Source organism: Crocuta crocuta, unplaced genomic scaffold (assembly GCF_008692635.1).
Source record: "Crocuta crocuta isolate KB4526 unplaced genomic scaffold, BGI_CrCroc_1.0 scaffold288, whole genome shotgun sequence".
Taxonomy (NCBI): Eukaryota; Metazoa; Chordata; class Mammalia; order Carnivora; family Hyaenidae; genus Crocuta; species Crocuta crocuta.
In genome coordinates, this window is record NW_027532607.1 from 6,093,431 (window position 1) to 6,104,180 (window position 10,750).

A 10,750-nucleotide genomic window follows, 5' to 3' on the forward strand; every position below is an offset into this window, starting at 1 on the left:
TTCCTTCTTTGTTTTTTTTTTTTTTTTTAAATTTTTTTTTTATTTCTTGGAATTTTGGAAAGCCTAAACCCAGTGAGGGGATATGCTCGATGGGGGAGTTTACAGAGAACAGGGGGTGTCTAGCAGAGCAGGGAGGACTGGGGAGGTATGCAGATTTCCCAAGCTTCCGCAAAGTGGCTGTGGGGTTGTGGGCTGGCCTGTTTCCTGGGGGTGACCTGGGCTGCTGGGCCCAGGAAGGTGCATTTCAGGTACCAGAAACCCTCTTCAGCAAACAGTTCTACACGTGCGCTTAAGTTCAGTCCGGAGACAACAGTTTCCCACCTCGACGGGGCCAGGTAATGGGACACGGATTAGGGGGTCCTCCTCAAGTGCTCTGCCACCGAAGACCTTCGGGCTATTCTCCCAACGGAGGGGGTTGGGGGCAAGGGCGTCCCGTGAGGGCTTAGATTCAATTCCCAACCAACCCAATAGGAGTTTCATTTCATTTGATTTTTTAAGAAAATTTTGAATGTTTAATTCTTTTTGAGAGACAGAAAGTGACATAGAATGAGCACGGGAGGGGCAGAGAGAGAGAGGGAGACCCAGAATCCGAAGCAGGCTCCAGGCTCTGAACTGTCAGCACAGAGCCCCACGCGGGGCTCAAAGCCACGAACCGTGAGATCATGACTTGAGCCGAAGTCTGAGGCTAAACCGAGTGAGCCACCCAGGTGCCCCTCGTTTTACTTTCTTTTAAGAAAAGTTTCATTTAATTTGATTTATTTAGGAAAAGAAATCAGGGCCACCTGAGTGGCTCAGTTGGTTGAGCGTCTGACTTCAGCTCAGGTCATGATCTCACGGTTTGTGGGTTCGAGCCCCGTGTCAGTCTCTGTGCTGACATTTCAGAGCCTGGAGCCTGCTTCGGATTCTGGGTCTCCCTCTCTCTCTGCCCCTCCCCAACTCATGCTCTGTCTCTGTCTCTCAAAAATAAATAAACATTTTTAAAAACTTAATAAACATTAAAAAATATTTTTTTAAAAATCTAAAAAATTAATTAATTAATTAATTTTTTAAAAAGCATCCTATGTGAAATAAATACCATGAGACGGTGGTAGAAGCACCAAACTCCATGTGCTCCCCTTGTGTCCCAGCCCCTCGCAGCCAGGTTGAGGCCCTATGACGCATTCTAGTCTGCGGTACAGGAGTTGGGGTGACCACTTCCTGGCCAAAGTCCTTAACAGCCTTAACCTTCTGATGCCTCTCTTTTCTTCCTCTGATAACCTTGAAGGTCACTCACTGGGAACTTGGCTGTCCCTAAAGCCAGGTCCCTGAATCATGCTGTGACCTTTATTAAACAGGTAGCATGAGTGAGAAGGCAGCCTTCACTGCGCTGAGATTTCAGGATGAAATTGTGACTCCAGCAGGACTTGATTTTAGTCCGCAAGCACAAGTGTGAGGGAGACGTAACATGGATTTCCTTCACTTTTTTATTTTTATTTATTTTTGAGAGAGAGAGAAAAAAAAACACGTGCGGGTGAGGGGAGAGAGAGAATCCCAAGTAGGCTCTGTGCTGACAGCACAGAGCCTGACTTGGGGCTTGAACTCATGAGACTGTGAGATGTGATCATGACCTGAGCCGATACCATGAGTCAGACGTTTAAATGACTGAGCCACCAAGCACCCCAGGATGCCCTGTTTTTAAAAAAATGCTATTAACTTGCATTTGTGTAGAACTTATTACAAACACATTACACACACATTTTTGGAGTTCCTTGCCTGTATTATTCTAATTCCCTCAAGCTCTGCGAATCGATCACCCCTCCCATCTCCAGGAGGGGCAATTAAGGTTTGCAAAGGGGCAGTCACAGCATAGGAAATGGAAAAGTGGACTGAACAGCCAAGCCATCTGACCTGAGCCTTTTCTGTTCTTCCACCAAAGCCTGAAATCAGAATGTGAAGAATCTGCCAGGAACTGACGCTCCCTCTGATTATAAACGCAACATTTCTCGGTGTACAAATGAAAACCAGAGGGTGCCGAGAAAGCAATGCTTCGTCAAGGGTTTATTTAGATTCCTGATGGGGCCTCCAGAAAGACTGGGGAGGGTGGGGGGGCGAGATCCCCAAACATGCTTATCTAGTGGCCATCGGGAATGCAGTGACCGTATCAAGATTTCAGGGAGATTTTGCCGAATGGGTTGATTTCTTAACAAACGCTCATTTGTATCCGGTTGAAATACAATCACTTCCTTCCCTCGGAGCCGGCTTCATGCTGTGTTGCAACACATGACTTGTTTTCACTGGGGCCACCTGGATTCCCAACCCCATCCTGACCTCACGGGGTCACCGCTCCGGCTCAGCGGTTGAGTAAGACCTAGCCTGGGAGACAGGGGCCTCTGAGCTGTAGGGGAGCGGAAGGAGAGGAGGCCTGAATCCGAAGGGGCGTATCAGGAACCACCCCGGGCATCCGAACCACGTGGACGGACCTCCGTTCTCATGAGCAGAAATCAGATTCCAGAGGAACCGATGGTCCGAAATGGGTCTCCAAGTCTGAATAATAATAAGGAAGAATCGCTTACCCTGACATTGAACCCACCCTGTGCTAGGCACTGTTTTAAGTGCTTGGCGACTTTAACCTGTTGAATACTCACAGAAATTCCATATAAAATCAGTATTATTATGACTGCTTCCTTAAAGGCATGGGGACCAGTTACAGGCGGCACAGATGGCTCGCCCCAGGTCACACTGCTACGAAGTGGAAGGGCTGTGATTAAAGGCACGCCTGGAATCAGAATGTGGGTGAGAGACTCTACCAATAACTGATGTTCCCCCTGATTATAAAAGCAAATTTTTTGGGTGTAAAAATAAAAAGCAGGTCTACAGTGTGTAGCGATTGACAAGTTGTGCTTTTATTTTTATTGATTTATTTACTTATACATATAAGTATATGTTTGTTTATTTTGAGAGAGAGAGAGAGAGCACGAGAGAGAGCACGAGTGCAAGCAAACAGGGGATGGGCAGAGAGAGAGGGAGAGAATCTCAAGCAGGCTCCCCACTGTCAGTGTACAGCATGATGTGGGGCTCGAACTCACGAGCTGTGAGATTGCGACCTGAGCCGAAACCAAGAGTCTAACCGCCTGAGCCACCTGGGCGCCCCAGTTGAGTTATCTTTTAAAGCTTCAGGTGCGTATCACTGACTTGGCAATAGTGATCTACGTGTCCACAGCAGAGTTAGGGAGCATTTCCGCCTCGCGCACCTCTGGGCCGTGATGCAAGGGGGCACCTGAGAACTCAGCCCACCAGCCTCCTGCCCTCAAATCCCATTTCAGACATGCTTCCGGGACCCGATCTAAGATAGGAGTCAGAGTTCAAGTCTGTGTTGCATTTCCGCCTTTGAAATCCAGTGTCTTGGGTAACCTAGGCTGTCTGAGGCTTTCTCTTCAACTGAAGATGGGTGTAGTAACAGTACCTCTCTTTTGCTCACCAGAGGCACGGCCTGACAGGAGAGGTCTGCAGGGATCAGAGATCAGCCCACTTAACTGGCTCAAAAAATGCTTCGTGAAAAGAGAAGAGAAGAATTAAATGGCATTCCTGCCATCTGCAACTGAGGACTATCAGCTGACGAGTTTTTATTCATTTTTAAAAAATTTTTAATGTTTTTTATTTATTTCTGAGAGGGAGAGAGAGAGAGAGAGTGTGAGCAGGAGAGGGTCAGAGAGAGAGGGAGACACAGAATGTGAAGCAGGCTCCAGGCTTTGCGCTGTCAGCACAGAGCCCAACGCGGAGCTTGAACCCACGAACCGTGAGATCATGACCTGAGCCGAAGTTGGACGCAACCGACTGAGCCACCCAGGAGCCCCTGATCAGTTTTTATTCAGAAGCGTGTGTGTAGGGGGGTGGGAAGGGGCATAATTCCTTTTTTTTTTTCTTGTAAATTTATTTATTTTGAGAGCAAACACAAATAGGGGAGGCCAGAGAAGGGGGAGAGAGAGAATCCCAAGCAGGCTCTGCATTGTCAGTGCGGAGACCGACGCAGGGCTCGAACTCACAAGCTGCAAGATCATGACCTGAGCCAAAGTTAGACACTTAGCCAGTCAGGCGCCCCGGGGTGTAATTTCTGAAAGAGGTACACGAATTGCATATTGACTCAGTTCTGTGTTTTATCTGCCTGCAAGCATTAGGTATTTGACATCCTGGTGACCATGAACAAATCAATACATGTATTTTCTCTCTCTGGAAGCACTGGGTGTGGCTAAGATGAGCCAGGGGGCTCTGGCTGGGCTGGACCCATTGGTGTTTCACCCTGGCAATGGAGCTGACCCCGGCTGCTGCTTCCTCATCATCAACCTGAGTATCTGTACTGAGTATCAATACTGACAGGTAGCAAGTAGCCCAAATGGAACATAAAAGAATAACCAACAGTGGTCCTTCACCTACTGGGGACTCAGCGCCGTATGAACCAGGCACCCTGCTCAGTTGTGTTACACAGCTGACCTCACTCTGCCCTCCTGCTACCCCTTCGGGGTGGGTATTACAGCCCCCACTACTGACCAGGCCACTGCGGTTCCAGGAAATGAGCCTCAGGCCTTTGGGCGCCTAGTGGCAGAGCCGGGATTTAAACCCAGAACCGCCTAACCACAGAGCCTCTTAAGTACTCTTTTCCTTATTCATTTACCAAACACTTATTAAACACCTACTGTGTACGAGCCTTTTAGATACCGATTACACTGCCAAAGAGGCCAGCAAGCCTCCATCCGGTGCCTCCTGTGGCTGCCGCAAGAAGTAACCCCCAACTTGGTGTCTTTCCAGAAATTTATTCTCTCGCAGTCCTGGACTCCCAGAGCTTGGCGTCGAGGTGTCAGTAAGGCTGTGCTCCTTTTGGGGGCTCCGGGGGAGAGTCCATTCTTTGCTTCTTCCAGCTTCTGGTGGCTGTTGGTGTGCCCTGCCTGGTGGCCACATCACTCTGGTCTCTGCCTTCTGGGTCACACTGTGTCCTTCTCTTCTGTGTCTAACTTCCCTCTGCTTTTCCTTATAAGGAGTCTTGTTCTTGTTTTGGGATTTAAGACCCACCCAGATGATTCAGGATGAGCTCCTCATCCTAAGACTCCTATTTACATCTACAGAGACATCTCCCCCCCCCCCAAATAAGATACTGGTGAAAGATTAGGGGGGATTAGGATGTGGATACATCCATCCAATTTGATACAGTCCTTAAAAAGCTTATGATGTAGTGAGGTTATACGCGAAGCGTATCAATAAACAAGAAGGCATTAAATTATGTCAAGACCCCTGATGAAAATAGGCAGGAGCTGGCAAAAGAGAACCGAGGACCCCTTTAGGTTGATGGGACAGGAAAGACCCCTGTGAGTGGGCAGTTTTGAAACGAGCCAGCTGTCTGCTTTGGGACTCAAATGTCTGGCCCATCTGCTTGTTTCTGTTCTTGTTTTGAGAGAGAGAGAAAGAGAGAGAGAGAGCAAGTGGGGGGAGAGGAGTGGAGAGAGGGAAAGAGAGAGAAGAGAGAGACAGATCATCTTAAGCAGACTCCACACTCAGCACAGAGCCTGACTCAGGGTTCGATCCCATGACCCTGGGATCATGATCTGAACCGAAATCAACTGTCAGACGCTCAACCAGCTGAGCCATCCAGGCGCCCCTCCATCTGCTTCTTTTTCTATACTTAATGAGTAACAGATATTTTTGGATGGGATGAGCANAGTCAGGAGGAGGCATTTTCCAAAATGGAGACAAAGTTGTTTTCATATCACAGATCATGAGTCGCCTTAACAGATCACCAGCTCTGTTATGGCCAGAACGAAGGGCCATCGAGCAGTCTCTATAAATCCAAGCTCATCATTTCTGGCAGACCTCCTCAGACCTTTTTAATGGATTTACAGCTCGTAACAGAACAGAAAACCACCTCATTCAGTTACATTTTGCAATGAATTTAACCCTCAGGGACCACTCGTGAGCTCCACAGCTCCAATTAGGCATTCAATCGTTGCTTTGTGGATGGGTTTGTAATATATCTAAGGTGGGCATCTGGTTATCATCTGTTTTCATATTCTTCCGGCCCCAAATCTTGCAGTCACACGCCACGGCATACGGCTTGGCGGTACTGACTAGCCCCTGGCCCATCTGTCACAGCAGATCCAAAAGTACCTTAGGAGGACCCAGACTGCCCTTGGAACTTGGGCTCCTCACTGGGCAGGGGCAGGTCGGTGGCTTTCAATCCACTCACCTGTCCTGTTTGACCACGACCTTCATAAAGAGCTTTTTGTTCCTACCGCCAAGTTGAGCCAATAGCCAAGTCTGTTTCTCTGTGCTAAACCGCAACCCTGATGAGCTGCATTCCAGGCTCTTCTGGGAGTTTTATCCTCAATGCGCTGCCACTCGATGTGGATCAGAAGCTCTGCTCAGACAGCGGGACTGGTGGAGGGCTTCCCAAAGGGGGCGCCTGCTCCCCATTCCCCTGGAGCCTCCGTGCCATCGATTTTCTCCTTAGATAAGACAAGCCAGCAGGCCTGGGTGCCGGGAACTGGGCTACGCGGGGCCCACGGGGACACGGCTGTCCAGATTTGCTCTGGGACACAGCGCCGCTTATGCTGGGGAACACACTGAGTCACCGCCGGGAAAGCATTCCAAGGGGAAGGACCCTGGCCTTACCCACAAGGTGTCCTCTGAGCTGTGGGATTGACGGAGGAGGAGCCCAGGGAATGATGGGAACCCTGTGCTCTTCTTGGGTCATGGGCTAGTTTCCGCCCTGTAGACACGACTGGTGGGGCCCCCAGGCACAGCCACCTCCAGGGTGGGTGGTGTCCACAGAAGTGCTTGAGAAGTTCTTCACTCTAGGCCCCATCGGTCTTATTTGGGATTTTCTCTCTCTCTCCCTCTCTCTCTTGTCCTTCCCCTACTTGCTCTCTCTCCGTCTCCAAAGCAAGAAAGAAGGAAATATCGAAAACATTTTTTAAGTCCATCTTTGATGGTCTTGATTTTCTGATAGCTAGTGATACTGGAAGACCTCAGTTTCTCACTATTCTCTTAGAATAGCACAATGATTAAGATTATAATAAACACGGCACACAAATGTTTCCCTGTGTTGTTTTGACACCATCAGGTTTCACTGAGGGAGTTTTTGTCCATTTCAATGAAGAGTTCTCTGAGAGGTGTGGCCTCTGATGGTCTCTGTATGAGGTGGTACTTGTAGTTTTTCCCCCGGGGTCCTACCTAGCATCCACTGCAGACAACTGAGTCCCCACCAGCCCAGGCTGATGCCAAGGACACTGCTTTATATCAAAACACAGACTGACTGGATGTCTTTCTATGGGGGACACTGAGGTCAACCTCTTACAAGCTGTGAAGACCAATCTTCTATGGTGACCAAATTACAGACTGTTTAAAAGAGCTTAGGAAAGGGGCACCTGGGTGGCTCAGTCGGTTAAGTGTCCAGTTGTGGCTGAGGTCATGATCTCATGGTTCATGGGTTTGAGCACTGTGTGGGCTCTGTGCTGACAGCTCAGAGCCTGGAGCCTGCTTTGCATTCTGTGTCTCCCTCTCTCTCTGCCTCTCCCCCACTCACACTCCGTCTCTCTCTCTCAACAACAAACAATTAAACAATAAGAAAAAAAGAAACTAAATGAAGAGCTAATCCCTGGGCCCTAAGGAGGGGATTGAGGCCATCTTGTCTGCAAGCAAGGGAGTTTTTAAGGGCTTGAAAAGGGAGACACAGAGGCCTGATGAAGCCGGAAGAACCACACCAGGAGGAGGGCACAATTTCAGAGACGGCTTTGCCACGTGGCCCCAGGGAGCTGAGGTGGAGACAGGCCTGAGCCAGCAGATTAGCTCTAGCTACCCCTCGTCAGTTAGCCGCTATATTATTAGTCTGCTCAGGCTGCTGTAACAAAATACCACATGCCGGGTGTGGCTTACACAGTAGAAATTTATTTCCCATGGTTCTGGAGCCTAGAAGTCCAAGATCAAGGTGTCAGTGACTTGGTTTCTCCCAAGGCCTGTCTCCATGGCTTGTGGACGGCCGCCTTCTGCCCGTCTCCTCAGATGGCCTTCCCTCTGTAAACAAGTATGCTTGGTGTCTCCTGATTCTTTCAAGGACTCCAGTCATAGCGAATTAAGGCCTCACCCTGGTGACCTCATTTAACCTTAATTATCTCTATAAAGGCCCAGGCTCCAAATACAGTCACATTCTGTGGTGTACTGCAGGTAAGAACTTGAATGTGTGGGTTTTGCAGGAAGACGATTCAGTCTGTAACTGCTTCATTTGACTTTCGAAGGGTTCTATTAGATTTCTTTCTCACTGACACACGGGGCAGGCTCTTGCCACTTACGGCTGCCTGCTCACTGCCTGACAAGTTGCCTGCAAAGGGGACTTCCTTAGAGCCTTTGCTGCGTGGAACAGTCCTAAGTTATCGGACCATCTCCTCTCCAATGGCCAGGAGGCCTGAATCTCCCTATTCGGCCTTTGATCTATTTTGGCCAACAGAAGGTAGCAGAAGCAACATTCAGCAGGTCCTGACCATGACCTCAAGGGGCTATGCACACTTCCACTCTCTTCTGGTAACCTTCTCCCACCATGTGATGCAGCCTGGATTAGCTGACTGCCATGTGGACCCACCACCATCATCCCAGCCAAGTCCTAGACAGGGGACATCCTAGATCAGCTAAGCTTACTCAGCAGCTAACCACAGACATCTCATTGAGCCCAAGGAGGCCAGAAGAACCGCTCGGCTGAGCCCAGCCCAATCTGTTGACTTGCAGAATCATACGCTAACAAATCGTTCTTGCTTTAAGTCATGACATTTTGGTATCCTTTGCTATGCAGCAAAAGCACAAAGAGTACCCAAGGCCTATAAGATGCTCTCATATGCTCAAGTGGCCACAAGCATTGGCAAAGCCATGGTGGGGGAGGGTGTGGCCATGCTCTCATTAGTGATAGTAGCTGGGAGTCAGGGAGGAAAGGGAGGGCAGGTGGCTTGGGTTCAAGGCCCATCCATTTTCGAGGAAAGAAGAAAAGATGTTTACTCTATTTCCATATATTCCAAATCAGTGGCTTTCAAAAATTTTCTGGAAGTGGAGCCTTCCTTAACAAAAGAAATCTTACACAGAATCCCCAATGTATAAAATAAATAAAACTTGTAATTTATTATTATAAATCTAATTCATAGGGTAAAATATGTGAACTTATTTTTAAAAGCTAATCAATAAGAACGAGAGGGATAATAGGATTATGAACTCAAGCATTCAAAAGTGGGGTAATGACAGATAGAAATAGTCTTATTTCAGTACCTGATTAATTTCTGCACATCGTTTTGGTAGTAAAGCACAAAAAATCCTGATAAACATACATAAGTAGTTGGGACAGGACATGGATTTTAACAGCTCACCTTGTAATCTCAGAATACTCCTCAATTAAACAAAGATAGGAGGAGACGCTATCTGTGTGTCTAAGTCACCTATGGGAGGCTCAACACGCAACCATGCGTATGACACAGTCGGCTGTGAGTTTTCTCATATAATAACTTCAAAATTGTCTTAAAGCACACTCTTTCGAGATGAAAATTGATCAATCACTTGCAGAACCCGAGAAGTGCCTCCCAGGAGCCTGGAAGTCCATGGAGCACATCTGGAAAGTATCTGCCTCATGTTTTCGCTCTGATAGACTTTGAGGAAGAAATCTTGGTCAAAGAGATGCTGTGACCAGAAAACAGAGCAGCAAGGAGCCTTCAGGGACCACAGATTCACCCTCTTCATTTCTAAAGGAAGGTAGTCCTGAAGAGGGTAAGTGGTTTCCTCAGGACTGACACACAGGCATCGTGGCTCCAAGTGGAATCTCTTTTTAGGAGAGAGAGACATGAGCCTACAAATGAGCTGGGTCCAAGCTGGGTCCTCACGAAGAGAGTAAGGGTGATTTAAGCCCCAATAAATAAAGATGCCTATCTTCTTGGGAGGATTTTAATGATTGGTATAAAAAGTCCGCACATGTTAGGGATTTGTTGTGAATGAATTCAATTTTCACAAGTCTTAATTAAAACTCCAGAACAGTGGCTAAAGGAGTCAGAAAGTGCCTTACGCTTAAGCTGAGAAACTTTCCACCATCACTGGTAACAGTTTCTCCAGGTCCCTTGAAGTCTGTCCACCCAGCCACACTCTGGGGACCACTCGCCACACAATGAGCCACCGGGCCTGAGAATGGACAGTTTCCAATGACTCCACCTGATGTCAGTGATTGGTTGAGAGGTGGACACGTCTCAAAGCTGGGCCAGTCACAGCCCTATACAGCCTGGCTGTTTTCTCAGACTTGGCCAATCAGCATCTCGGCTCATTGTCTTTCTTTTTGGAAACCCGAGACACCCTCTTTTTCTCGGTCCTTGGGCAGCTGGGACCCAAAGCTGCAGGAGAGGATTAAGACAGGCGGATGAACTATGGAGCCCGCAGAGACAGCTGCCCTCTTTGGGTTTTGGTTACTTGAGTCTCTACATTTCCTTTTCCTGCTTGCGTTACTTTGAGTTGGGGTTCTGTCACTTGAAATCGAAGTATACTTTTCAAAAAGAATAAACTATTTCTTAGGAAAATAAGCATATGCACAGAATGCAAATTCATCATAAAATTTAAGGGAAACACAGACTTCATCACTTGAACTCAGTGGGGTCCCTCCATCCACCCCCCACCCCCCCCATTAAAAACCCCCTGCAATGAAACTGGTTAATAAGGGGCTTGATTTGATTATGGGGTTGTGGCTGGGGTTTTTCTTGTGTCTCTGGGTGTT

The 10,750-nt window shown here is 48.0% G+C and overlaps 1 protein-coding gene across 1 annotated transcript in view; it reads right to left on the bottom strand.

The window, feature by feature from the left end:
- FAM20A (FAM20A golgi associated secretory pathway pseudokinase) overlaps window positions 1-10,750 on the bottom strand; it is a 48,412-nt gene that overhangs the window by 29,962 nt on the left and 7,700 nt on the right. The window lies entirely within an intron of this gene.